The sequence below is a fragment of the Mirounga leonina genome, unplaced genomic scaffold, assembly GCF_011800145.1.
Source record: "Mirounga leonina isolate KUSES-001 unplaced genomic scaffold, KU_Mleo_1.0 Mir_153, whole genome shotgun sequence".
NCBI lineage: Eukaryota > Metazoa > Chordata > Mammalia > Carnivora > Phocidae > Mirounga > Mirounga leonina.
In genome coordinates, this window is record NW_023270387.1 from 20,307,821 (window position 1) to 20,332,764 (window position 24,944).

A 24,944-nucleotide genomic window follows, 5' to 3' on the forward strand; every position below is an offset into this window, starting at 1 on the left:
GACTGTGGACCAGCCTGCAGCTTCAGGAGAGGTGGGAGAACCCAGGCTGAGATTCTGGAATGGAGACCAGGCTCAAGTCTGGCTATAGGCCTGGAGAGAGAAAAAGATTATCTCGAGGCCTCAGTTTCTTTGCTCCAAATGAAAGTAATAGAAGTAAAATCATAAATAGATTCCACGTCCGTGGTGGAGAAGAGGGAGGTAAAAATGAACAAACAAACAAGGTCCTTGGCCTTCACCATATGAGTGAACAGTGTCAAATTCATTTCTGTTAAAGCTTCAATGATTTGGATTCATAATTGAATAAAAGCCAAAGTCCTTACAATGGCTGAATCTCCACCTCCCCAATTAACTCCTGTGGCTGTCTCCCTCACCCATCTCCTGCAGCCACACTGACCCCAGACCTCCCTGTGGGGCCTGGAACAAGTCAGGCATGCTGCTACCTCAGGGCCTTTGCACTTGCTGCTCCCTCTGCCTGGAACGCTCTTTCCCCACATATCTGCCTGGCTTGCTCCCTTGATTTCTCCAGGTTTCCACTCCGATGTCATCCTCTCAGGGAGGGCCTTCCTGAGGACCCTACCTAAAATGAAATCCCTTTTCTCCTATCCCTGGCTCTCCCTACTCCCTTTTATTTTTCTCCAGTACTGATCATATTTTATCTCTTTTTTTCCACTCCTATAATCCAGAAGAACACTTGCATACAATGAAAGCCCAGTCAATGTTTGTGGAAGGAATGACTGAATGAGGAGAGCTGGTTGCTTGTGAAATCAGCTGTTAGGTTCATATAAGAATGCTTTTTCCCCTCCTCTGAAATGGAGACATGGGATGTCAGAATTGGAAAGAACTCAGTAACTGGTCTTTGAACAACTGTCTCATTTAACCACTGAGGAAACAGAAGCCCAGAGAGGTTAAGGGGCTTATGAAAGGTCACACAACACAGAACTCAGATGGGAACCGAGGCCTCTGAGGTTCACTCCAGGATCTTTCTACAAGGTTTTGGCTTTTCTGCATGACATAGCTCCTGGGGAAGGAGGGGTTTGCTCTGTGGGTCCCCAACTTCCAGGGGGGTGGCGTGTCCAGAGGCCTCGGGCTTCCTTGAATTCTCTTCCTGGGGCCTCATTCCAAGATCTGTGTTGCTGCTGTACTTCTCACTGTGAGGCACTTTGGCGCCATCCTTGGGGGTGTTAGTAAAGATGGCTGTCGCCCACTGACAGGCAGACATATTTCTCTCCCCAATTCTAGGAAGTGACATGAAGGACCTGTCAGTCTTCTGTGAAGGTCAAGCCACAGGAAATGATTATACAGCTCTTACTTGGTGGGAATCTGCTTAACATGGGGAATAGTGCAAAGATGTATCAGTTTCTGGTCCTGCATTCCAGGAACTTCTAGTCCAGCAAGCATGACAATATTTTATTAACATCAGTATTAATATTAAAATAATCATAATAGCAAACATTCATTGAGCAGTGACTATGTACCAGCCATTGTTCATCTGTACTTTATGCCTTATAACTCACTTAACTTTCACACTCTTTGAGGTGGATGCTTGCATCTTTCACATTTGAGTAATCTGCGGCACAGAGAGGAAAAGTCACCTGTTTTGAGTTACCCAGCTAATCGTGAGCAGGCCAGGATTTGAACCCAGGCAGCCTCTCACCAGTGCTCACCCTCTTATTCATTAAGTTAAATAATAGGTAGCCCAAGACCAGAATGCAAGACACATCATGAAGCAGAATGCAAGACATACGGGCCACAGTAGTCCTTGACTACTATGGCTTCCTGGTGAAGGTGCTGCCTGAATTAGAAGAGGTGTGTTTGGATAGCTAGAGAGAGGCTTTGCCCGTTGGGTTTTCCATCTTCATGCCTGGTGAAGGTCTTGTCACGGGGCAAGTCCTCTTCTCCCTTGGTGCATGCATACACTTGGAGAAGACAGACCCGAGTGAGACCCTCTACCAGCTGCCCAGTGAGGGCTGGAAGGAGGGCCTGGCCCAGTCTGACCTCCCTCCCCATGGAAACAGTTCCCCATGGGCTTGCGTTAAGGGGATTCTGCCTAGATTCCTGGTAAGGAGCCTCCTGAGCAAGACTCTCAGGATCCAGGCTTCTTAAATGTTTGGGGGGAACCTCTGAGAAGATCCTCTAAATGGTCTTCAAAATTGTGGCTATTGTATCTGTAAAATGGGCCAGTAATCCCCTACTGTGGGGTCGTTGTGAATATTTGATGGAGGTAGTGCCTCAAAAGAATCTGGCCCAATTGGTTTCAGTTACCAAGTCCCTCTTCTCTTCTGTCCGCTCTCCTCAAGCCCCAGCTCAGCCCAGACTGGCTTCTCCTGGTCTTAGCCTGGAGCTGGGATGCAGAGAGGAGAGGTTTCTCTGTATGACCTGGCCCTTTGGGGCTATGTTGGAGGACGGGCCTAAAGCTACTCTTCTATTCAGAGTAGGAGTCATTCTGAAAACGTATTTGCTTTCTTTGGAACCACAAAGCACAAGGGAACCTTGGTTATAGGATGATCAACCATCTCAGTTTGCCCAGGACAGTTTTAATGTAAAAGTCTCTTGTCCAGTCCCGGGCAACCCCACAGAAGTTGGTCACCCAATGAGTCAGTTGGGAGGGAGAGCATGGGTACAGCTGAGGCTCCTGTACCCACTAAAAGCTGCCCCATTGCTCCCTCCATTTGGCTTCTGAATCTCCCAGTGACAGTCAGAAATCAATGGAGGGCTTAGTTGAAAGGTAAAAGGCTTTGGCTTCAGACAGACCAGAATTCAAATCCCACATCTGCTGGGTACTTTGACTTTGGCCAAATCTCAGTGTCCTCACTTGTAGAAATGGGGACTTAAATAACTACATTATGGTGCCGTGTTGGGACGGGGCACCCGGCACGTGATAGGTATAACAGGCGAAGCTATCTGAGCCTTTACTTTTATTCCCAGTGCTGGGGATGGGATGGTAAGAAGGAGCTGCTTCCTTTCCCTCACAGAGGCTGGGCTGGGCCTCCCCGGCTTTTCCAAGTCCGCTGCACTAAGCCTGCTCCACGGCAGCATCCTGGCCTACCAGCAGCCCCTCCTTGGGGGGTTTTGTGGGGAGAGAGATGGACACAGGTGACCTGCTGTTGTCCCTGCCCTTTGAGGCTGGGCTGGTGGCTCAACTCCAGGGCACTTTTAATATTTCTCTTCCTCTTTCCCTGACTCCTTTGATTTTTCAGGAAAATAGGAAGGCTCATTGGAATCAATAAACCTTGCAGGAGGATGTTGGGGAGCCTCTAGTCTAATTTGGCCTCCTCTCAGATGAGGACCTAGGGCCCGGGGTGGTCATGACTCATCTGAGATTTGACCAATGGTTAGGACCCAGAGGGCCTCCTGGCCAAATAGGCTGCGGAATTCTTTAAGCGCTAAAGGATAAGGTACACGAAGGCAGCTTGCACCAAGTCTGTTTTCTTGAAAGTGGACTGTCTGCTCTGTGGATCATTGGTGACACAGCTTAGATTCCTGGCCAGCTACCCTCTACCACTGCAGCCTACTCCTGGGCCTCCTTTCTCTTAATGGAGGGAGAGCTGTGCTCATGGGGCATTGACTTTTTTTTTTAATTAATTTTTTTACATTGACTCCTTTTAATGGTCAAATGAAACTAAGAAGATAGACACCATTTCCAAAGACATACTAAAATTCACACAAAAAAGAGGTGTTTCCTTCAGATTAACTATTTTCCTGATTAGCCACAGTAGTTGACCTTAATGAGTGGGGGGGCATCAGCAGATTTCATTCACTCAATGAATGGAGTGTTCATTAAGTGCCAATGTGGGCAGGGAACAGTTTCATCCAGAGCAGGGAGTATGAATGGGCTATTACTTTGAGCTGAATGTGTTCTGTTTCCTGTGGGGTTTTCCTCTGTTGCAAATGGATCCTCCATTTGCCTCAAATATATTTTCAATTTATTTAGCACCCACTGTGTGCTAGCCACCATGGAAGAAGACAAAAGATGATAAGATTTGGCCTCTACGTGAAGGAGCTTACAGTTTGAGTGGGGGAGATAAGCATGAAAACATGGGAAGTTCAGTTATTTCGGAGGAGTTACATAGCAGTATGTAAGAGTGGTTCATGACAAGAGATATTACAGGTCAGGAGGATTCATTACCAAATGAGAGATACTACTAAGAGTGAGGCTCTCAGAGGAAAGAGAGATCAAGTAGGCTGTGGGGATTGGGAGAGATGTCATGGAAGAGGTGGGTGTGCCAAACCCTTGACACTTACTACCTGATAGTAGGCTTGGAATGTGGGTATAACTGTTCCCATTTTCACATATGGCACAAGTTCAAGAAACACAGCTGATTAAGTTTGGATCAGAACCCAGGTCCCTCTGCCTCTAAACTTTTTCCATTAGAAATCCTGTCTCCCATGAGCTGGGCTTTGAAGTTTGAGTAGGATAGGATTGAATAGGCAGATAGAGGGAAGCCTTAAACAAGGGCGTGTGTGTAGGAAGATAATAAGCAAAGACCCCCAGGGCACCAGAGCCAGCCAGCACCGAGGGAGGAAAGGCTCCTGGTGGAGTAAGAGAGCCTCTGGAACTTTGCCCATGCTGACTCCTCTTCCCTGCTTTCTCTCCAGAACCTCTCCTCCCCACACTCAGGAGCAACCTATTGCTTTTGCTGGCTTTGAGTTGGAGGCTGGCTAGGCTGGCATCTTCCAAGAAGACCTAATAAATCCCTAGTGATCATAGTAATGATAGCAACACCAACCATCTCACACCTATATAATGCTTTTCCATTTACACAGCACCTTCGCTTGAAACCCAAAACAAACCACAAAGAAAGACATCCTAATGGTTGAGCACAGTCCAGGGCTGCAGGCCATGGCTGCTCAGACTTCAGAAGGCAGGCCAAGTACAAGTTCCTCAGGCAGGTTACTCACTGTTAATCATTGTGTGTGCTCAATAAACAGTTGTTAAGTGGTTGCATTTTAGGGGAGCCCCACTCCATTTGTGGCTACCTGATTCCAGCACCCCTGCAGAAAGCAAGCAGCATCCCTGGTCCTTCCCTCCTGGAGTTTGTACCTCAGTCTGAGTAGTCTGTTGAAAAGCCTATGTGCATTTTTAGCTACTGAGTTCAAGGTTGAAAGAAATCTGGGTTTTTCCCCTTTGGTTAGGCTCTTTGGGTTCAATTTAATTTTCTATGAGAAATTAAATATATCATATATATGATAAAATTTGCCATTTTAACCATTTTTAGGTATACACTTCAGCGACATTCACGGTGTAATAAAAACTTTTTAATCTATCTATCTCCAAAACTTTTTTATCACCCCAAACAGAAACTTTCTACCCATTAAGCAATGACTCCCAATTCTGGCCTCCCTTCAGCCCCTGGTAACCTCTAACCTACTTTCTGTTTCTACAAATTTGCCTGTTCTAGATATTTCATATAAATGAGATCATAATATATTTATTCATTTGTGTCTGGCTATTTCACTTAACATAATGTGTTTAGGGTTCATCTATACTGTAGCATGTATAAGAATCTCATTCCTTTTTATGGCTGAATAATAGCCCATTGTATATGTATACCACATTCTGTTTATCTCTTCCTCTGTGATGGACACTTGTGTTGTTTCCACTTTCCAACTATTGTGAATAATGCTGCAATAAATATTGGTACAAGTATCTGTTGGCGTCCCTGTTTTCAGTTCTTTTGGTTATATATGTAGGAGTGGAATTGCTAGGTCATATGGTAATTCAATGTTTAACTTTTTGAGGAATTACCAACTGTTTTCCACACCATTTTAAGTTCCTACCAGCAAAGCACAAGGGTTCCAATTTCTCTACACCCTTGCTAACACTCATTTTCTGTTTTTGTTTTTGTTTGTTTGTAGTCAATCTAGTAGGTATAAGGTGGTATCTCATTGTGGTTTTGATTTGCATTTCCCTAATCACTCATGATAAGACTTTTTGTGTGCTTACTGGCCATTTGTATATTTCCTTAGAGAAATGTCTATTCAAGTACTTTGCTTATTTTTAAATTGATTTGTCTTTTTGTTGTTGAGTTTTAGGAGTTCTTTATATATCCTGGATATTTAACCCTTATCAGACACATGATTTGCAAATACTTTCTACCATTCTGTAGGTTGTCTTTTCACTCTGTTGATAACGTTCCTTGATGGACAAAATTTTAAAAATTTCAGTGAAGTCCAATTTATATATTTTTCTTTTATTACTTATAGTATTGGTGATATATCTAAGAATCATTGCCAAATCCAAGGTTTTATCCCTATTTTTTTTGAAGAGCTTTATGGATTTAGCTCTTATATTTAGGTTGTTGATCCTTTTGAGTTAATTTTTGTATGTGGTGTGAGGTGGGGGTCCAACTTCATTCTTTTGCATGTAGAAATCTAGTTCTCCTTGCACCATTTGTTAAAGATACTATTCTTTCCCCATTGAATGGACTTGGCACTCTGTCAAAATCAATTAACCATAGATATACAGGGTTATTTCTGGGCTCTTGATTCTATTCCATTGGTCTGTATGCCAAATCTTATGCCAGTAGCACACTGTTTTGATTACTATAGACTTGCGGTAAATTTTGGAGTTGGGAAGTATGAGCTTTCCAACATTGCTCCTCTCTTTCAGGATTGTTTTGGATATTCAGGGCTTTCTATATGAATTTGAGGAAAAGGCTGTTGGAATTTTCATAGGATTAGTTTTGGATGGCATAGACCTCTTAACAATATTATCTCTTCCTATCCATGAACATGGAATGTCTTTCCATTTATTTAGGTCCTCTTTAATTTCTTTCAGCAACATTTTTCAGTTTTCAGTGTAAAAGTCTTTCACCTTTTTGATTATATATATTCCGAGGCATTTTATTAGATGCTATTTCTTAATGTCCTTTTCAGATTGTTCACTGCTCGTGTATAGAAACACAACTGATATTTGCATGCGATCATGTACCCTACAACTTTGCTGAATTTATTAGTTCTAGTAGCTTTCTTGTAGATTCTTCGGGGTTTTCTATATATAAGGTCATGTCATCTACAAATAGAAAATATTTTACTTCTTCCTTCTAATTTGAATACCTTTTATTTATTTTTCTTGGGTAATTTCTTTGACTAGAACTTCCAGTCAATGCTGAATAGCAGTGGTAAAAGTGGGCATCTTGTCTTATTCCTGATCTTAGGGAGAACGATTTAAGACTTTCATCACTGCTTATGATGTTAGCTATCTACCGCCCTTTAGATGATGGGCTACTCTTAGAGCCCTGTGTTGGGTGAGGATGGGGGCAACCACCTGCTTTATTATCCAACAAATAGATTTCTCCTGAAGGAGAATATCTTAGTCTGTTTGGGCTACTGTAACAAATTACTATAGACTGGGTAGCTTATAAACAGCAAAAATTTATTTCTCATAGTTCTGGAGGCTGGGAAGTCCAAGATCAAGGTGCAAGCAGATTCGGTGTCTGTTGAGGGACCACATACTGGTTCACAGGTTGTCAACTTCTTGTTAGAATCTCACATGGCAAAAGAGGTGAGGGAGCTCTCTGGGGTCTCTTCTATAAGGGCACTAATTCCATTCATGAGGTCTCCACCTTTGTGACCTAATCACCTCCCAAAAGGCCCTGCCTTCTGGTACCATCACATTGGGGATTAGGATTTCCACATATGAATTTTGGGGACACATAAACGTTCAGTCTATAGCAGAGCATCATATATGGAGTCATGTTGAGAGAAAATACCCACTAATTAGAAAATACCAATTTCATGTCAGCACTAATCACACTGTTAAAATGTCAGTTGAACTAAAACTCAAACATTTGTTAAGTTCCCACTATATTGCACACACTTTTATTACTTCATTTAATCTTGCAACAGCCATTGGAGACAGGCTCTCTGTTATAACCACTTCCATTTTAGAGGTGACAAAACGAATGCTAAGGGGGTGAGGTGGTTCATACAGCTGGTAGGTGTTCAAAGGAAGTTTGGTATAGTGGCAAGTTTCCTGATTTGTACATTGTCTTCATGTTTTCTGTCCAGTAATTCTCAAGGGTAGAGAGTGAGCACTGCCCTTCTTTGTGCAGTGTATCAGAACCTCCCTGTGGGTTGAAGGGTTGGGGAAGGCTTTCTCAAAGGCACCACCACTCCTCAGTCTGTTCTGATAACTTACTCAGGGGTACCCTGTCCCTGGTAGGGATCCACTGCTGCAAGGATCCAGTGTGACTGACAGGGGCTTGCCGTCACTCACAGGTGTGTGTGTGTAGTGGAGAAAAGGTTGAGAGCCACTGCAAACCATAGCATCATCCTTCTTTTGTGATGTTGGTGCTGCCAAATCAGCTAAAGGGACTTGTGGAGCTGCTTCTATCAGAAGGTTCCAAGAGGGAACTCTGTCTGAGGATTGGTAGCGAATTCTTCTCAAGAAGTGTTGGGCCAGGCAACTTTGCCCTACCCCAAAACCTTATACTGTTAACTCAGCAGTAATCAACACTCTTGGGGAGATTAGCTTTATCACGTAACTGTAGCCACAGGTACCTGGATAATTCATAGCCAATGGTTAGTTTCTGCCTCAAATTTCTGGGTCACTGGGGCTTTTTAAGATCCCATTCTGGACAGTGTTATGGGACCTGACTAGTGGGCCTGTATGTCTGCCGCAGAAGTGTAGGCAAGAGCCATGGAGTCGAGTCCCGATGGCATGGGGCTGCACCTGTGGGAAAAGCCTAGGTTTTCTGAGTCCTGGTGTTGGGTGCTAATCCTCAGCTTGGATAAGACACAACAGAAATTGCTGTTAATGTTCTAACTGGGATTCCTGCACACAAGAGTCCATATTCACCCAGGGTAGGGGAAGGTTGCATTTTTGCTCTCTTGGTTTTTTTAGCCCGAATTTCCTCTTTCTTTTGGCCTCATTTTCTGTGTGAAGGTATGGTTGAATTTAATTCCCTGCCCCTTCTCTCCTGTGTGGAGGAGGATTTGCTGAGAGTCCTCTGCCAGGGTTGGCCATTTTGGTGCCCCATTTATGTTTTCAGCACACATCAGAATCATCGGTTCACCAGACATCCCTGGGCTGTAGATGGCCATGTGGACAGACCCTACCAAGAGGTATGTCTATTGAAATTCTGAAAACATACATATAAATAAACAGAACCAAGGGGCGGGGGAGGGGTAGCCTTGCCTCTTATTGCCCCAACAATCAGCCCTCTTTAGATGAAATTCAGCAAGTCTTTATTGTCTCAGTTCAGCTTAGCAAATGTCTGTGTGGTGATTCAGGTAAGATGCAGCTCTTGTCTTCAAAGAATTCAAACTCTGCTTGGCCACTCAATTGCAGCAAACTCCTTTCATCCCTTATTTCTCTATCATTCTATGCCCCTTCCTTCTGCCATCCTCCCACCTGTCCCTGTCACCTCCCATATTTTTCCTGTCCCGCAGGCTTGAAACCTTGGTGTCCACCTCACCTTTCCTCTTCTTCATTCTCTGCTCCATCGAGCAACTATACATCCCAGTTTGCCTGGGACAGTCCTGGCTTAAGTCTGCTGTCCCCGTGTAATTGTAATGGCTACCTTTGCACTCTCCAAAGTGTCCAAGTTCGGGCAATAAATAAATGGTCAGTCAGTCTATAACCTTTTAGAGACTAAGGCTGTCTCCTCCCGTCCTTCTCCATTCCTGGCATGTCACTGCCTTGTTACCGCCACCACCCGGGTCCAGACTCCTATACCTCCTGCCTGGATTACTGCAATTCCCTTCTCCCTGCCTTCCTTACTTCCCATGCCTCTCATTTTGCAACCCATTCGGCAAATCATTGCCTGATGAATTCTCTCAAAACACAGTTCTCTGCTGCTCACTTCATTGGTTCCTTGCTGCTTGCAGGATAACAATTCAAACATCTTAGTCTGGCACTTGAAACCCTTTGCGGCTCAGCCTCTGCTTTTTTTCTACAGGAATCTCATTTCCTCTCTAATTCGGTTGACGCACTGTCCCGACCCTGCCCTGCCCTGCCCTGACCACCGTTGCTCAGGAAGGTCCGCTTACCTGGCCGTTCCCACAGATGCAAATCCCGTGCGTGTGCGTGTCCTTCAAGCCCAGTGTCAACTCCCGCCTCTTAGGTACAGCATTCTGAGACCAGCCCACCGCTCAGCACCCTCTCCTCCTCTGAACTCCTCGGCCTAGAGCAATTATTGCCTGCACAATCCATTTGGCGTCTAATCATGTACCGCCTCATGACTTTTCACGTATTGCTAGCTTGAGCTTGAGCTGAGAGTATTTGCTGTAATTTCACTTTTCATTCTCAGAGGTCTCTCTTCTCCATCCAAGTGAAGGTTCCTTGAGGACAGGAGCTGTGCCTTATCCTTCTTTTTATTCCTGATGGCACCGAGTGCCTAGTAGGGGTCACATAAAAGACTTCTCAGAAAACCTCAGTAGGTATTCATTTAAGAATGCTGGGACGGGGGGAGACCCTTCTAATCATGTAGTTCAAACTCCTATTTTATGGATGCACCCAAAAATGAAGACAAGAGAAGTCAGAACTTGCTCAGGGGGACGCGGCTAATGCAAGTGGCAGGGCTGGGCTGCAAATCCTGTCATTGAGGCCCCGGGGGACTTTCCCCATCACCAGGCTACTTTCTGTGTGTTGATTTTATTTTGTGACTGGATCACAACCATTTTCAGGTTTAAGCGGGGATTTAGAAAGCAGAGGGAAAGAAGGTAAGCAAGCCAGGAGGGCATGGCCTCAGTGAAGTCCCAGAAATGGTTAACTTGCTTGGCATAATCTTGGGTGGGGGGTAGCAATTAGGTCACGATAGGTCCTCTGTAAGTGAGTCGTGAGGAGGCGCGGGTCAGGGAGGATCTCCAGTCCTATGATTTTGGGTTGTAAAATTTCTGTCACAGCCGAGCCACCTGTCCACACCTCAGGCCATTGTCTCAGCTCTCTACCCGCTGTTCAGAAGTTATGGAGTGTGTGTGTGTGTGTGTGTGTGCAGGAGGTGTGGGTGGGGAAGGCTGGAAGAGGACATCGGGATGGGGAAGTGCCTGCTTGGAGGCAGCTGGGGCACATTTGCTTTGGGCTAGAAAGAAACCCGACTGCAGTGGTATTGAAAAGTGCCACCAGTAATGCTGTTATATATAGCTTTCAACTTTAATAAGGTGTTGCAAAAACTATGAAAATACATATAACTAAAAACACATTTCACTGGAAGCTTGATCTCGAATCCCTTTCTACTGCTCCTGTGTGGTGCTTCGTGCTGTCAGCAGAGCTGTTAAAACACAATAGAAAGTGGGTAATTGTGCATTATATGGCTTTTGTTTTCCGTTGTGAAATATTGACATCCGAAAAGAAAGTGGGATTATGGAGGTGGAGGGCACCGGGGAAGAGACGTGAGAAGGGAGGCCAGGGGATGAGGACAGAGGGTGGGAGAGTAGGCACCTGGCTGCTTCTATTGCAGCGGCTCTCTCCGAGTCTTGGCTTTTCTAGCCATAAACCTGGACAAGTTCACGCAGCTCACCGGTATGAAGAGGCTCTGAGTTGATAATCAGGGTTAGCAGAGGTCTCTGGGGTCCTGACATAATGTGCGAGGCCAGAGCAGGGGCCACGGCTAAAGAATGTGTCTGTAGGAAGTTTGGGGAGATAAAGGGCAAATGAAGTCAGGAAAGAGGTGCTGGAATTGTTTCGAGGGGAAAGCCAGACCAGTGTGTGTGCCCACGTGCTGCTGGGGGGGATCCTTAAATGATGTCCTTTCACCTGATGCCCAGACGCCCGGCAGGAGCTGAGTCCGGAGAAGCTGGAGACTTGCAAATGTGCCCTCTGCCTAGGGCACGCTTGTTCCTTCCACAAGTAACAAAAGCCATAAAAGAATAATAGCTGCTCTTTATTGAGTGCTATGTGGCAGGTGCTTCATGTACATTTCCTTACTTGATTCTTACAACAGCCCCACTTTCTGGAGGGAACTGAGGCCAGGTCGGAGCCAGAACTCTCTGCCATGGCTCCCAAGTCTCCAGCCGTCCTTGTTTCCAAGGACCACAGGGAGAGAAGGACACTGGGGAAGCACAAAGGAAAGCCACAGCCGGCAGGTCTGGTTTGCGTCGGGGGGAGGAATCAGCATTGGCTGGCAGGGAAAGGAGCTGTGAGCTGAGCTAACTTGGTGGCAGCCCTGCCCCGGGGGGGCCTCAGAGGCACCGGGATCATCAGGGCCAGTCCTCTGTCTCCATACAGGTAACTCGCTTACCTTCAGGGTAACTTCTGCGGGCTGTGCGGCATTGCGGGGTCTGCCATTGGGTTTGAGGGACGACGTGTCTCTCTAGATAGATTACATTTGGTTTGCTCAGAAGGCATTTATGGCTTTATAAAGCTCTTAAATTGGCTCTTTTCCCCCCTCAAAACATTTCTTCAAGCTTACAAGGCCCGTTTTAGAATAGCAATTACCAGCTCCAATATCCCCCAGCAAACTCACGCTGTGCTGTTGTGTATAAACTGCTCGGGACATTTGTAACGCTGCCACACAGTGTATCTGCGCGGCCGCAAGCCCCGTCTGCACCCGGGAACGCCGCAGAGCCCTTCCTCGGCTCTAATTTATGGGCCACATAAAACTCTGTGAAGTTGCCCTGCATCTTTCCGAGGCAAAGTTGAGGTTTTTTACTGTTTCAAGCTGCTAATTTTTACCATTTAAGGCCAGCCTTCTGTCCCTGCCAGTGTGCGTGTGTGCATACAAGTTGGCCACTTTAATTTATGTGCCTCTTTCTCTCCCTGTGATGCTCATAACTTACAAATGTGTCCGGAGTATACAGCCAGTTCTCCTCCTTACGGGAGGTTGGGCTGCTTTGTCCTGGGCTGCGATTCCCCCGGACCCTGGTCCACAGCCGCTGGTTCAGACCAGAGGGGGTGGGGGGGGGGGTGGAGGGGGGTTGGGGGGCCGGGGTGGGAAGCCTGGTGCAGAGACTGACACCGGCCTGGGGACTGGAGCTGGCAGCAATTCGCCCAGCGAACCTGGCCCGGCGTCCTTTCCCGTGAGGCCAGGGGCTTCATGAGGGCAGCACCGTGGGGTGTACAGAGTAGGAGGTTCAGAGCGAGGGATGAGGATTTAAGGCTGAAATGGAGAACATTCCCGATGTGCTAGCTTGGGCAAGCCCCTCACCTTTCGGAGCCTCGGTTTCCTCATTGGCGGGCTGGGGGTAGGATTATAAATTATAAATTCCTCACCAGGGTGTTACGAGTATCACGTATGCCGACGACCATGAAGGGCCTTCATAAGCGAAGGCAATATCCGACCGCGGGTTGGTAGCTATTCCAAGCTCTAAGCTGCTGGCAGGGGCCCCCGAGGAGGGGAACGGCCAAGAGCAATGTGATGTGTCAGGGCTTTCCGAAGTCAAGTTGAAGTGCCTCCACTGAGCCCTAAGTGGAGAGCCGCTGTGTAATGCAGGCCAGGAGGTGGGGGCTCTGCACACTCAGCTCCCCCTTTCCCTCCAGGGTCCTCTGACCCCTTGATAAGAGCATCTCGGCCCCCCTTTCCTGCCCCCCAGGCCAGCTTCCACCCCTAATCTTTCTTGGGAGCAATAATCCTCTCCTGGTCTTTGTGGATGCTTCTCATCAGGAGATAACACGGGCAGGTTTTTCTAGCAATCTCCTAAGAAGGCTGTTATTCGGCAGGTTGTAGGGGGCTCGAGGCAGAGAGGCTTGTAGCTCCTGGATTCATGTCCTCACAGGAGGGTCCTTACCACGCAGCAGAGAACTCGGCCCTCTTGCCCTCCCCCTCACCTCACTGGGTTGAGATTATACTGGCAGACAGAACGGGGATGTTCAGCTCCTCCTCAGCGTTTTGGTGGGCCCCTAAATCAGAAGACCCCAAATCCCACTCTTCCTTCAGTGTCCCCCGAGGCCTCCTTCCTCCTAAGTGCTTGTGCTGGAATGCTCCCACTTGGATATTTTACCAAGTAATGCAAACTCCATGAGTTTAAAACAGGCTAATTCAACACCTTTTTAGTGAAGGGAGAGATGCCGTCACCTATTGATCATCTCCTATATGCCAAGCAGTGGGCAAGGTGCTTGGTATGCTTCAGATCATTTAGTTTTCACTACAAACTCTACTACTAATAATAACTAAAATGCATCCAGCAAGCATTTACTACATGCCAGGCATTGTTCTGAGCTTTGTGTGTGTGTGTGTGTGTGTGTGTGAATTCAATCCTCACAACACTTCTGTGACATTGGTACTATTGTTACCCTCTTTTTTTTTTTTTTTTTTAAGATTTTATTTATTTGAGGGCGCCTGGGTGGCTCAGTTGGTTAAGCGACTGCCTTCTGCTCAGGTCATGATCCTGGAGTTCGGGATCGAGTCCCACGTCGGGCTCCCTGCTCAGCAGGGAGTCTGCCTCTCTCTCTGACCCTCCCCCCTCTCATGCTCTCTCTCTCTCTCTATCTCATTCTCTCTCTCAAATAAATAAATAAAATCTTTAAAAAAAAAAAGAATAAAAAAAGATTTTATTTATTTGAGAGAGACAATGAGAGAGAGAGAGAGAGAGCATGGGGGGGTAGGGTCAGAGGGAGAAGCAGACTTCCCGGCTGAGCAGAGAGCCCGATGCAGAACTTGATCCTGGGACTCAAGGATCATGACCTGAGCTGAAGGCAGTCACCTAACCAACTGAGCCACCCAGGTGCCCTGTTGTTAACCCTCTTATATTATAGAGGATAAAACTGCAGCACAGAGAGGTTAAGGAACTTGCCCAAGGTCACACAGCTAGTAATTCTGGAAGAAGGGATCAGTACCCCGAGAGTCTGGTTCTGAGCCTAAACTCCTAGCCACCACACAAGAAATATTGCCTCATCAAGAAAGATGCTTCTTGGGCGCCTGGGTGGCTCAGTTGGTTAAGCGACTGCCTTCGGCTCAGGTCATGATCCTGGAGTCCCGGGATCGAGTCCCACATTGGGCTCCCTGCTCGGCGGGGAGCCTGCTTCTCCCTCTGACCCACCCCCATCTCGTGCTCTCTCTCTCTGTCTCATTCTCTCTCAAGTAAATAAATAAAATCTTAAAAAAAAAAAAAAAGAAAGATGCTTCTTGTTACCCCATTTCATAGGTGTAGAAACTGATTGTCAGACAGTTTGAATAACTTCCTCATTAATACCTAACTAGGAAGAGGCAGAGCCATAATCTGAACCTTGGTTGTTCTGGCTCCAAAGTCTATGGTCTTTCTGTTATATCCTCTATCCTCTTGCATACTGGTTTAAGGCACAGGTTCAAGACATGTGCTTTTCCTACCTTCAAGTCATAATATTATGAGCAGGTGAGCAATAGCATAAGACTGAAGTTTTTTTAAGAAGATGAGGATGGTTTGGAGCTGAGCAGGCTGGGAAGCAGGAGGAAAGGGAAGGACTTTACAGAGGTGGGGCAGTGACAGGAGAGCAGGTGAGGTCCAGGTTAGGGTAGAGGGGATGGAAAAGAGCCATTCTGAAGAGCTGATAGAATCTGGTGATTGACAAGATATTGGAAGTCCACCTTAGGGTAGAATCTCCAGCCTAAAGACTCAGTGGATTGACATACTATGCATGAGAATGAAAGCAAAGTTCTTGTGGGACTGGAGTCTCCTTTTTAAAATGCTGACATTGAGGTGCCATGGAAACATCCAGTGGAGGAGTCCTGTGAGCTATGCCTGATCATTTCTCCAACCTCCAAAATGGATTTTGGGTGTTGGGGTTCTTAAAATGTTTGGGTCATGGCCGCCTTAAAAATCTAATTGGAATGATGGGTTCTCTCCTAAGGAAAATATGCCTGCAAGCATGCACACACTAACAGAGGCACAATTCACTGACAGTGACCCAGACTGGAACCCCTAGGACATAGGGACTCCAGGTTAAGAACACTCAGTTTAGGGCCTTCATCCTGGCTGAGAGCATCCAGGCTCTACTACCCTTTGGCTGGGCCACTGGGTCTGGTTGGGAAGCAGGACACTGGGCATTGTGAGTACCTCAGCTCTGTCTCTGGGTTTTGGGTATTGGGCATGTGGGCCCATGCCAAAATCCTTGGAGGGAGGGACTTTTCCATGTCAAAGTATGTACCTGGAAACAGTGTGGGTGGGATTTCTTCTCAGTCTCTGAGCGGACAGGAAGGTGGGCTTGTGTATCCCTATGTGTACCCTAAACTCAGCCTAGAGGTTTGTTCCTTTCATTCATTCATTCCTTCTGCTGCATGCTGAGTGTGCATCAGGGGCTGGGCTAGGCATGGAGCTGGTTATGTCCCTGCCCCCTGAGGATGGTGGCTCAGAATTGGGCCTGAAGCAGGGCCTGAGCCCAGGGGACCCTCTTCTGTCAAACTCGCCTTCTGTCCCCACACACCAGACCCCTGGGCTCTCCCCACACCCTCACTGAGTGTTGTATATTTTCCTCACTGAGAAGCTCCTGTCTGTACTTTGCTAACCAGGCCCGTAGGGGACAAGGGTGGAAGGGTGGCTGTCAGGGAGCGTACTGGGGTTCAGAGGTAGTGCAGGAAGAAGATGGTCATGGGGCAGTGAACTCAAACCTGGGTTCTGATGGCCCCGCTGTAATTTCCCCCATGACCTTGGGCAAGCCATCTCTCCTTTCTGGGCCTGATTTCCTTCATCACCAGAACAAAGGAACTGGATCTGATCACGTCCATGGTCCTATCCATGTTAATTTTCCATGATAGAGCCACTGCTTGCCTCTGTGAAGTAGCCTGGTCACCAGGAAGGATAAAAGATGGCCCTCCTTCGAGCAGGGGCCCTCGCGCTTAATTACTTAGAGAAAAGGACTCTTTTTGAATTACTGCTATGTTGGCATGAAGAAGGTACTTCCCTGGAAACGTTGGCTTTTGCCCTGTTGGGTAAGAATATGGTAGCCACTACTATGTGCTTGTTTAAATTTAAACTAAATAAAACGAGATCACATTAAAAACTAAGTCCTTCAGTCTCACTAGCTGTGTTTAAAGTGTTCAGTAGCCATATCTTCCATCACTGCAGAAAATTCTACTGGAAAATGTTACTATGGGGGGTTATCCCCAGGCAGGCCCCCTGTTTCTCTGAGGGGGATAGAGATCTTGCTTAGTTGGGGAAGGCAGGTGTTTAGAGGAGTTCACTAGTAACACCTGGGGAGACCTTGGTCTTCGTGTAATTCATGACATCTTAGGTGGGAGGGAGATGAAATTTCTCAATTCATTATAGCCACTTTGACCTTCAGAGTCATTTAGTTACTGCCTAGGCTCTGGGGTGGGTGAGCAGCAAATTCAGAGGTTGTTTGTGGTACCCTGTGACTGCCCACATGGATCCTTCCAGTCTCCCCACCAGATCCTGGGGAAGGCACCCAGATCCCTGAGTGGGGATCTCTTTTTCTGGACCCCCATGTGACTGGGGCCCAAGAGCAAATTTCTTCTTATCCACATCTGCATGAGAGAAAAGCCCTGCCCCAGCTTTCCTTGGGAGGGCTCAGCTTCCCTCAAGGCTCCACCAAGTCCTCAGGCTGGGAGAGTTCTTATGCTAGGGACTTCTTAATAATAAATAACTCCACCTCAGAGCCCCTTCCTGCCCAAAGCAGGGAAGAAAGACCTGGGCCAAGGCTCCAATGGGGGCATCTGTAGGGGTGAGCTGGAGAGTCCCTGGGAGAGCACACATCCCCAGGGGTTCTGGTTTCTGTACACTTGGGGTCCATGGGAGAGCTGGGGGTGTTCAGGCAGCAGCTGCCTGTGCACAGAGCTGGGAAGGGGTCATGGTGATCTTGGGGTGACTCATCCTCACTCTCACTCCATGCTGCCCGGCACACAGACTTACTGTAGCCATCTCCCTGGGCCACACCACAGCCGTGGGTTGCAGATTGGAGGCCCCTGGGAAACCTGGCTGTTACCTCCCTACAAAGCACATTAACAGCATATTCCTTGGCCTTGCAGGACCAATGGAAGGCCCTCCAGGGAGGTAGCTGGTTCTTTGTTTAGACCTCAAAGACCTGCCCTTGGGTAGGGAGAAGTTTGGGAGAGACTGAGCCTTCCTGTCTGTGTCTGCCAGCCCCATGGTCAGGCTTAGGCCTTGGTGCCCATCTTCTTGGAGCTTGCGATGGCTCTCAAGGCTACTGGCCAGAAGAGAGATAAGCAGAGAGATGATTGTGCCCTCATATGGAAGAGGTCAAATGTGCCACCATAATTTCTGTAGCAATGTTCTCTCCAAAGAGGACCAAGAGTACGGTCAGGGTCTGGAATCCTATTTGCTCCCATCAGCTTTTTTGATAGGCCAGAAAGGCAAAGGTAGGGATGGGGAGCATATGACACCACAACGCATCAGCCAGCCTTTTCAACCTTGGGTTCCCCCATTTGTTTGGTGGTACCTGAGGGGTAAGAAGGATGGTGGGGGGAGTGGCAGGGAAGAGCCATTCTTTCCTTCAAAACCTGCTTTGGGCTCCACTTCAGTACACGCAGTCTTGCCCTTAGTAGGTGGGTAATTTTAGTGCCCAGGTAAATTTTCCTTGAGTACAGGTGAATTTGGGGGATGGTCTTCACTGTTGAGCAAATTCATCGGTGAAGGTCCATCTCATCTCTACTTCCTTTGAGTTCCTTTGACCTGTAACAGGGGCCAGCTCTCAGATGACCTTTATTTTATTTTTTTATTTTTTTAAAGATTTTATTTATTTATTTGACAGAGAGAGACATAGTGAGAGCAGGAACACAAGCAGGGGGAGTGGGAGAGGGAGCAGCAGGCTTCCCGCGGAGCAGGGAGCCCGATGTGGGACTCGATCCCAGGATGCTGGATCATGACCTGAGCCGAAGGCAGACACCCAACGACTGAGCCACCCAGGTGCCCCTCAGATGACCTTTAGTCCTAACCCTGTAAATCTGACCTCTGGGCTCCTCAGACGCAGACACCCCCCCCACACACACACACACATACACCATTGCTGCTCCTCTTCCCCTCCCCTTTCAGTTGTCCCTTTTTGTTTCTTTGCAGGTCCTACTCTCTCAATGTCTCTTTCTCCTCTTTCTCCTCCTCCGCCTCCTTTCCTTTCTTTCTCCTTCTCATTGGTGGTTGTCAAAGTCTCCATCCCCACCCCATGCCCTGGGCCGTCTGTCTGTTCAGCTGCCCAGCCTAGCTCCTCTGTCCTTCATGACTCACCCATGCATTTCCAAGCAATGCTCCCAGGCTTCTAGTCCACTCTAAAGGGGCTGAAGTGTGTCAGTGGAATGCAGGCTGCTCCCACCTTTGGGTACTCCCTTCTCATCGCAGAACATTCCTTTGTTCTCACCTTCACTCGGGTCCAGGTGCCCCTGCCACCCCCACACACTCATTCAGTACAAATGGAATTTGTTATCCATCCAAGAGAAACCAAATCAGCAAGTTAAGTCAGTTATTGCAAAAGAAAACAGTGTGGTATATTTCACTGTCCCACATCACTGATTTGGGGGCTCCTCGGCTCTTTAAGATCTCCTCTCCTTGCTACTCCTATGTCCTAGATAAGACAGAAGTAACTTCCACTCATAGAGGGAACCCTGGGCTGCTTGAGGTACAGCCCAGTTCCAGCACCCATGGCCGTGAGATTTTGGGCAGTTGGCTTACCTCCTGCGGCTCAGTCTTCCCATCTATAAAATAGGGACATGGCCTCTTCGGGCTGTGTATGAGGAGCGCACCGCGTTATATTGGCATGCAGTGCACAACGTCAGATCCTGGCTGCTGGTCTCACCATCTCTCAGAGGGCAACTGAGGCAAGGCCAGGGGGTCCCACTGCCAAGGCATTCCATTCTCCGCTGTCACAGTCCTTAGTCACGTGAGGAAAAAAGGCAAAGCGATGAGCAGAGATGCTCTTCCAAGGGTTGGAGGCAGGGGAGGGAATAGAACAGACCTGACCGACTCCATGTTTTCCCCTCTCCACTTCGTCTCTGCCTCCCCCATCTGCCCCATCTCACCGAACAGCAGTGGGTTCACCAAGTTGCTCATCCAAAAGCCAGGGATCATCCTTGACTTTGACTTTTTCCTCATTGCCACATAGTCCATCATATGTCCTGTCAGTTCCATCTATTAGATAAGTAAGTCTCTGCCAGACCTCTTGTCCCCAGCCCCCGTGCCACGCCGTTGGCCCAGACCTCTGCCATTGTTTGTGTGGCCCGCAGCAGGACCTCCAGCTGGCTTCCTGCTTCCCCTCGTGCCTCCCCTCTTCTCTACCCTGAAGCCAGAGCCATCTCTCGGAGCCTGTGTTGTCCTTCATCAAGGCAGTCACATATTTACTTGTGTGATTAGAGTTTAATATCTGACTTGCCCATCAGATGTGCTCCAGGAGGTCAAGAACAGTGTCTGGGTTGGTCGCTGCGTCCCCAGTGCCCTTGATAGGTAACGGTCGAGCAGTTGCATGAATGGCTGGCCAGGTAGGCACTTGTGTTCTTGCTCTCTCTTCCAGAGGGAGGCGTGCCCTGCTAGAGGACACTGCACATCTAGGGACTCAGTGAGGCTTTGCTGAGTGCACCGGGGTCTCTGAAGTAGAGGGCCTGACGAGGCTCACTTAACTCAGACCACTGGCCTGAGTTTCTCCTGCTCTCCCCACTCCCCCACAAACCCCCGACTCCATACAAAAAAGTTCTGGAGACGCCCAAAAATTAGGGAAACGTCCAGAAGATAGGGCAAACCTTGTAGAGAGAGGCAGTGCAAGGACCCAGGCCAGGGTCGCTTGAGCAGGCGTCTGTGGGGTGCAGTGTCATTTGCCTACTCGGTCCCTCTCTGAGCTGTGGTGAGGGAGCCGTGGTACCTGTGTGGCTGCCAAGCTAAAGAATATCTGGGAGATTCACTGGAAGAGGAAGTGTGACAGCTGGAAAAATGGTTATTTTTCATCTCCAGGAGAGCCCCAGACTTAGCCACCTTCCCTCTCTCCCATTGTTAATGGCCCAGTGGATGAAATTCCTCCCTTGAAGGTTTTCTTCCAGAGCTTTCTCTTGGGCATGGCTGGCTCCCTTTAAGTTTCTCTCCTGCCGTGTAGGCATTTCCCCCAAGGGGCAGCCTAGCTTGGCTTTAGTTCGGGATTGGGGAAGAGTATGTGTTTGGTGGGTGGTGGGCTCGGCTGGGAGGCTGGGGGTCACGAGCTGCCTTGTGGCTGCTCCGTGGGGTCTGGCGGAGCCCCAGCCTCTGGCTGTGACATACAGCCCCCTTCATGAAACCAGACAGAATTAAGCCTTTTGTTTCCTGTTTGCTAGGCCGGCTTAAAGAAAACACAGAGGGTCCCTGCGGCTGGGGCTCCCAACAAGACGGCCTTTGTATTCATTTAATTAATCAGTTAGCTGAGGGGAAGGAGAGGAGGGAAGTTCATGTTATAAATACATGTTTTTCTTTGGCTTTTTTCCCCAAAAGACAGGGCCTGAATGGCATCCCCGAGAGAGCCCCCCCCATCTCACCCCAGACATGCTGGGGGCCAGGGGCCTGCCAGGCTGCAGCTGTGACACTTCCGGCCCCCACTCCCTCAAGGGGCATTAGGCCTGATCTGTCTGGGTCCTGGGGAAACGTTAAATGCCAATGGGGCGTGGGGGAGGTTAGCCACTGGGCTCTGGACCCCGTTTCCCTGCTCCTCACCTCTCCCGTCCAACCTCACATCCCCCCTGGATGAAGCACCTGCTCTGCCACGCAGAGGATGTGTCTGTCCCCGAAGAGGCCTGGGTACTGCGCAGGTGTGCCGTGGGGACAAGTCGTCGCTTAGGGGCCGAGCGAGCTTGAAACTCTCTGTGTCTTGCCCCCCAGCCCACCACTCCGAAGGGAAGGTCTGTCCAGGCAGACAGAGCCCTCAACCACTCCCAGGGGGCACCCTCCAGGGCCCTCCTTTCTTACTCTTCAGTGGGAGCCTTCTGAAGTGCACGGGGAGAGGAAAACAAAATAGGGCTCTGGGGCTCTGGAGAGGGGCTGCCGTTGGCGGGGGGGGGGGGGGGGGTGCGTCCTGTCGGATAGACACCCTCAACCCACTTCCATCCCCACAGAGTGGATTGTTCCATTAAAGCTTCCTTTGATGATACTATAGAAACAAATGCCTTTGTTTTGTTTTGTTTTGTTTTTTTAGAGATGGGCAAATCCACTCACTGCTCTCTCACCCCCACCCCCAGCTGCCAGGTGTTTTTAAAGTTTTCAAAAACCTTTCATTATGAGGTAAAATATTTGCAATCCCTAAATATATGGCCTTCGTAATGGAATTTGAGTGTGGTAAGTTTTTCCTCCTGAGCTCTTCATTTCAAGTCTTATCTGCAAGGCTCTGGTATCTGGTAACCATGACTCTAGGCCTTCTGGACACACTGCCCAGAAAATTCCCAGCTCTAAGTTGAAGGTAGAGGGTCCAGGGCTCAGACCTCGAGTCTGGCCTGTAAATATTTATCTTGTCTGTCAGGCCATCAGGCCAGTATCTAGCCAGAGTGCTACCAATACAGGTGGCAGGAGGCCACCCCTGCTTCCGTGGCCCTTTAGTGAAACCAAGAGACAGCAGAGGCCAGAAGGACAGAGCTTGTGAAATGTTCTGTGGGGATAGGACGGCGAGGCCTTGGTCTTCTCTCTCCCCCAGCTGAGGAGATCCTTCCCCTCACAACCACTGAGAGAGGCCTAAGGTTCAAGCCACAAACCCAAATACCCTCCTTTGAGGGTTGTTGGTTTTTTTTCGAGCACACACAAGCCTGGCAGAGCTCTGGGTGGGGTGGTCTTTCATTAGCTAACTAGCAAGATGCCTGGAGTCTTGCATGGCTTGGGTCAGCAAACTGTTCGATTTAACTTATGGTGAGGCCGACTGGGGTGTGTGTCCATGTGTGCACATATTTCCTGAAGCAAGGAATAAAACTCAGGACTCCAGAATTTCTGTGTCATCTCCAGGGTAATCTTGTGTCAGCCCCTTTTCCCAAAGCTTCAGTTCCCCAAACACATGCATCGTCTTCACCATCCGAGCAGGGAGAAGGACAAACCACTGGGGATCCTCTGCCCAGAGGGTGGGTCATAGGTTCAGGAAAGAAAAAAAAAAGTTCCATGCTGCCCTTTGCTTGGGGCTCCTGGAACTGCCTTTTACTGGAGATCCATGAGTTGAAGGTTGGCACAGAGAGAGGTCAGACCCTGGAGAGTAAATCTCATTTTCAGTGGTTTGAATCGTAGAGATGCTGGAGCGGGAAAGAATTCTGGTGCTCAGATGGACAGGGGAAGAAGAAAAAGCTGCTCCTTTCCCAGAAGAGGAAGTTTAGTTCATAGCATGTTGGTGGGTGAGCTGAACCATCATGGGGGCCGGGGCTGGTTTTGGTCCCTAGGATGCAGCCAGTGTGGCTGGTGGTTACATCTCCAAAGAAAGGGCCACTAAAGCCATGTTTTTCTTTTCTTTTCTTTTTTTTTTATTAAAGCCATGTTTTTCAAACATTAATGTATAAACGAGTCTCCTGGGCATCTTGTTAAAATGCAGATTCTAAATCAGTAGATCTGAGTGGGACTGAGAGTCTGCATTTTTAACAGGCTCCCCGGGTGATATTGACGCTGCTGGTCTGTGAGCCACCCTGTGAGCAGCAAGGGGCTAATGGATTTATGAGGGCCGTGCTTGCTAAGTAAAAAGTCGCCGCCCTGTGGTCCAGTCATAGGGTGACAAACTCATCCCAGTTTGCCTGGGAATTTCCCAGTGTAATCAGTGAAAGTTCCCCGGACAGTTGACAGCCCTGGTTCTAGACCTCTCCTCCAAGTGTATATGCTTTAAGGGACTCATCCTGTCAGATTGCCCCTATTTATATTGTGAATTAACCCCACTTCTGGCCAGAGGGAGCCCTATGCAACACCGTGAGGCTTGCCTTCCAGTAAACCTCCTCGGGGTCTTTTCTGCACTCCCCCAACAACTTTTCTCCATTTGTGATACTCTCCCAGACTCCTCCAGGCGTGGCTGAAGCTATCTCCTTTCTAGCGCCTCTTCCCGCTGTGAGCTCAGAGGTCCACCTGTGCTCAGTCTAGGCTCTCTGGTGTGACTGGCTATTGTAGAATAATGGCAACCACACAAACATTCCACGCCTTGTACCTAAAGAACCTGTCTGCAAAACTAGGCCACAAACTAGGATGGGGACTGTGTCTGATCTCTCTTTGAGTGCTCCTGGTACCTTGCACACAATGGCTGTTAATTCTTGGAAGGTCAGAGCTTGTCCCATGTGCTACCATATTCCCTGGACTCAGTAATAAACAGTGCCTAGCACAGAGTCTATGCTTGAACATTACATGTTACTCCTAGAAGGAAGGGGTGAAGTAGAAGATCCTCAATGCATGTTGTTTTTGTTTGTTTGTGTTTTTGTTTTTTTGAGAGAGAGAGCATGGGAATGGAAGAGGAGCAGAGGGAGAGGGACAAGCCAACTTCATGCTGAGGGCAGAGCCCAACATGGGGCTCGATCCCACGACCCTGAGATCATGACCTGAGCTGAAACCAAGAGTCCAGCGCTCAACCAACTGAGCCACCCAGGCGCCCCCTCAATGCATGTTCTAATCCTGGATACTTTTGGAAGTCTGGGGTCTTGGCACTTATTTTTGTATCCATTCTGCCTGGTACATAATAGGGCTGGTAGAGCTGGATACTTTCCAATGTTAATGAAAGCATTGGGGCACGGGGTTGCTTCCCAAGAGGACTGGGAGAGCCCTTGTGAAAGGCATGCCTGAACCCCAGGCTCTAGGTGGCCTGTGTCTCTTCCACTGCCCACCCTGCAGGAGCTCCAATGGTTCTTAGATCCACTGAGGGACAATTAATGCAAAATGGGCTTTGGTGTCCAGCAAGCGAGGCTGGAGGCTCCTTGATGGAGGGCAGGGAGTGATATTTTTGGTTTTTATGCATACTTTGTGACTCCTTTGTTTCTGAATCCAGTATTTTATTCTATATTTTATTACATCCAAGTACAAATTCATTGCAAAGCCAGCAGGTGAGTCTCTGGTTTGTGGTGGGGGGAGGGGGGCCCTTTGAACAGAGACTGGGTGATGCTCCCTTGAGTCCTAAATATTTTACCTCTCAAAACAACCCCTACTTTAACATCAGGATCTCTTCCCTTTTCTCC

General features: G+C 48.3%; 1 protein-coding gene across 3 annotated transcripts in view; it reads left to right on the forward strand.

Moving 5' to 3' along the window:
- Positions 1–24,944, forward strand: part of PKNOX2 (PBX/knotted 1 homeobox 2) — a 255,822-nt gene that overhangs the window by 14,259 nt on the left and 216,619 nt on the right. Inside the window, exon 1 of one of the 3 annotated variants that reach the window (XM_035009227.1) lies at positions 7,427–9,066. The exons of the other annotated variants lie outside the window; for them this stretch is intronic. The gene's annotated coding sequence lies outside the window, so the exon portion shown is untranslated. Of the gene's footprint in view, positions 1–7,426; positions 9,067–24,944 lie in introns of those variants that run through there. 3 annotated transcript variants of the gene reach the window in all.